This window comes from Marmota marmota, unplaced genomic scaffold (genome assembly GCF_001458135.2).
Source record: "Marmota marmota marmota unplaced genomic scaffold, marMar, whole genome shotgun sequence".
NCBI lineage: Eukaryota > Metazoa > Chordata > Mammalia > Rodentia > Sciuridae > Marmota > Marmota marmota.
This window is the reverse complement of record NW_026000102.1, coordinates 2,010,252-2,014,435: the sequence shown is the minus strand read 5'-3', so window position 1 is coordinate 2,014,435 and position 4,184 is coordinate 2,010,252.

Here is a 4,184-nt window from a genome sequence, read left to right as displayed (position 1 = left end):
CAACTTCGGTAATTTAGTGAGGTCCTAAGCGACTTAGGGAAAATCTGTCTTAAAATAAAAAGTAAAACGGGCTGGGGATGTAGCTCAGTAGTTAAGTGTCTCTGGGTTCAATCTCTGATACCAAAAAAAAAAAAAAAGTTGATTCTCTCATGTATTTGGTCACAGTGACAGAAAGTTGACTAACAGACTAAGGAGGCCAGGTGCTCTCAGTCCTCTCTTACCCCTCCTTGCCAGCAGATGCTTTCTCTCAGTATGAATCATACACTAATCTCAAGATGCTGTAAGCCAGAGTGCCATGAGCTTCAGTTCTCAGGAGGCAGTCTGAGAACTGGCATGTTGGGGCGCGCCTGATGTCACCAGGACCATCTCCTCACCTGGGGATTTTAGGAATGATGGAGAAGATAGTTCATCTGAGATGTTATGGCTTCAGGGCCTGGGTCAGCTGTGGGCACTGTGTTCTGAGCTCTCTTTTTGGCCCAGAATGTCCCGTTCTTGGGTCCCAGGGATCCCTCCTGGCGGCTGCACTCACTCTGGGGCTGTAGGGAGCCCATTCCAGGCACCGAGTCTCCTGCCCATGTGTTCCAGGGCCATCTGTCACTGGCACAAAAATTCCAGTAAACAACAATTTAGTTTCTTGAATCATGGCTTTAAGAGTAAGTTAATTGAGACAAGGTTGTTCCTAATTAGTAAAAATGCCTGTTAGAGAAAAATAACGTACACACTGCAATTCAGAAGAGGGGACTCGACACAAAGTATTCTTATCTGGCCAAAATGATAGATCCCCAGCCACAAGCAGTGAAAACAGCAAGACACACTGATTATAGGGCTTACTGTATGTGGAAAGAGCCAAGAACCAATTAAAACAAAATCTTGAATAAATCATGAGGAATTAAGAAAACATGCCAAATTAAAATTTCCCATTCTTTTAGTCTTTACAAAAATATATTTTTTAATTTTGTGTTTTGTTTTTGCTAGTGCTAGGGCTTGACTGTATCCAGCTACATATATCCCCATCCCTTTCTCTTTTCTTTCTTCCTTCCTTCCTTCCTTCCTTCCTTCCTTCCTTCCTTCCTTTCTTTCTTTCTTTCTTTCTTTCGTACTGGGGATTGAAACCAGGGGAGCTTAACCACTGAGCCACACCCCTATTTCCTATTTTTTTTTTTAATATTTATCTATTTAGTTGTAGTTGGACACAAGACTTTTATTTTATTTATTTATTTTTAGGTGGTGCTGAGGCTCGAACCCAGGGCCTTGCACATGCTAGGCGAGCTCTCTACTGCTGAACCACAATCCCAGCTTTTTATTGCCTATTTTAAAATTTTGAGACAGATTCTAAGTTGCTTAGGACCTTGCTAAATTGCTGAGGCTGGTCTCAAATTTGCAATCCTCCTGCCTTAGCCTCCTGAGTCACTGAGATTATGGGTGTCACCACCACCTGGCTCCATTTCTATTTTTTTAAGTTTGAGTCAGGGTTTCCCTGAGTTCCTGATGCTGGCTTTGAACTTGTCACTCTCCTGCCTCAGATTCCTGAGTGGCTGGGATCACAGTCATGCACCACTGTGCCTGGCTGCTGTTTGGTTATTGATTTGTTCTTTCTGCCTGGATTGTTTGGCACTTGCTGTGTGGTGCTCAGGGTCTGGGTTGTCTTTGTGGTTGTGCTAACCTGTTGTGCAATGTATACATTACTTTGTAAACTGACATTCCTTTAAGTATAACTGAGCATTGGATGACAAGAAAAAATCAACACCAATTGATTTTGCTGTTGCCTTTAGAGATTTCAGAAACCTGTGGTCTTGGCAGGCTCTTTTTCTTTTCAAGGTCATCTAGAAGACTAGAAAGTCATTTTCTCAAAGATATCACCTTTGCCCTTTATTCAACATGTTTTAAAAATTACCTTTCTAGAATTGTGTTTATATCCTGCAGCATGATTTCAACTATTTCAGTTAGCATATGACATTCACAATTTGTATTAACATGATTTTTGAAAATAGTCAAAAGTCATCTGGGCTCACATGTCATCATGTAGATCTTTCTTTTTTTCTTTCTTCTTCTTCTTCTTTCTTTTTTTTTTTTTTTGAGGTCTTATGTATGCTTTTCAAATTTTAATCTTTGTTAGCCAGGCGTGTGGTGCACTGTAATCCCAGCATCTTGGGAGGCTGAGGCAGGAGGATTGTGAGTTCAAAGCCAGCCTCAGCCGGCTTTACAAGCCTCAGCAACTTAGCAAGGTGTTAAGTAACTCAGTGAGACCCTGTTTCTAAATAAAATGTGAAAAAGGGCTGGGGATGTGGCTCAGTGGTTAAGTGCCCCTGAGTTCAATCCCTAGTACCTTCCCCACCAAAAAATAATAATCTTTGTTGGAATAAGCCTAGCTTCTTCTAACATTGTAATCCCTCTTTTTGTGTGTTTATGGGGTACTGGGAATTAACTCAGGATGCTCAACCACTGAGCTACATCCCAGCCCTTTTATTTATTTATTTATTTATTTATTTATTTATTTATTTGAGACAGGGTTTGCTAAATTGCTGAGGCTGGCCCCTAGCTTGTGATCCTCCTGCCTCAATCTTCTGAGTCACTGGGATAACTGGTATGTAGCACCACACCTAGCTATACTCCTTATTTCTAATTTTCCCTACCAACCTCTCTAGCTAAGATTTCAGGCAATGGAGCTAATTAGAATTAGCAGGGAGGGGGCTGGAGTTGTGGCTCAATGAAGAGCACTTGCCTCCCTCGAACGTTTTGAGGTACTGGGTTCGATCCTCATCACCACCTAAAAATAAATAAATAAAGATATTGTCGGGCTGGGGATGTGGCTCAAGCGGTAGCACGCTCACCTGGCATGCGTGCGGCCCAGGTTCTATCCTCAGGACCACATACAAACAAAGATGTTGTGTCCGCCGAAAACTAAAAAAATAAATATTAAAATCTCTCTCTCTCTCTTAAAAAAAAAAAAGATATTATGTTCATCTACAGCTAAAAAAAAAAAAAAAAAAGAATCAGCAGTGAGGCCGACTATGTCTCAGTGATAGAGCATTTGCCCATCATGCACAAGGCCCTGGGTTTGTTTCCCATCAATGAAAAACAAAATTAGCTGTGAAATATCAAAAGAGACATTGAATGTAGGCTTAAGGTGCATGAGTTTCATAACATCTACTTTGAATGATTTTCTTTCTTCTGGATTCTGAGTAGTTGAAGTTGCCAAGTCAAAAAAAAAAAAAAAAAAATCAGTCTTCAGCAAGCTGTAGGCTTGCTATGCGCATCTTCTGATGGGATGGCCTTTTTGTGTGTGGATACTGGGAATTCAATCCAGGGGAACTTTACTATGAGAAACCTTGCCAGTCTTTTGTTTTGTTTTGTTTTTTATTTTGAGACAGTGTCTCACTAAATTCCCCAGGCTGGCCTCAAATCTGCAATCCTCCTGCCTCAGTCTCCTGAGTTGCTGGGAAGATAGGCGTGCACCAACACACCCTGCCTAAACACATTTTGATTCTCTGATTCCAAATATGGCATATGCACTGTCACTGTATATTAATATTAGCAAGTTAAGCCAAATTGCATCCTGCTTGTTAAAATACTCTCTGGGGGAAAAAAAAAAAAAAGCTTTGATTGATTTGTCACAGGTTCCTTATTGTCATTATTTAACAGTGTTTAATAGTCGGTAGACACATACTTATATAAAATAGACACAGATTAATTAAAATTTACAAGGACTTTGTAGAGGAAAACAGATATTTCTGAGCAAGAGACTTGAGTAGAGAGAATTCTAGACTCCTAGGTCCAAAAATATAAGCAGTTCCTATTTTTAATCATGCAACGTGATCCTGAGACTTAAGTACATATGTTACCTGACCTTGGTTAAAATAACTGGAAGATACTTCTCTTTGTGGGCTTGGATAGTCCAGCACAGGATTGCAGTTTTCATTCTCCCAGAAATAAAAATGGGCTCTTCCTACATTTTCTTTTCACTATCAGTGTTGGCATGCAGTAATTTTGAGTGTGTGGACTGAGTCAGGAAGGGATTTTCTTTACACACTTCTAAGATATTTGGCCAAGCTCTGGCGGCCTTTTACAGTGAAGGCTGAGAGACGGGTGCATTTTAAAACCAGGCCAGAGAGAGGATTGTACCTTCTGTCTCCCACCCCCACGCCACCCCCAACCCCACCCCCGGCTCAGCTGCTTTCCATCCC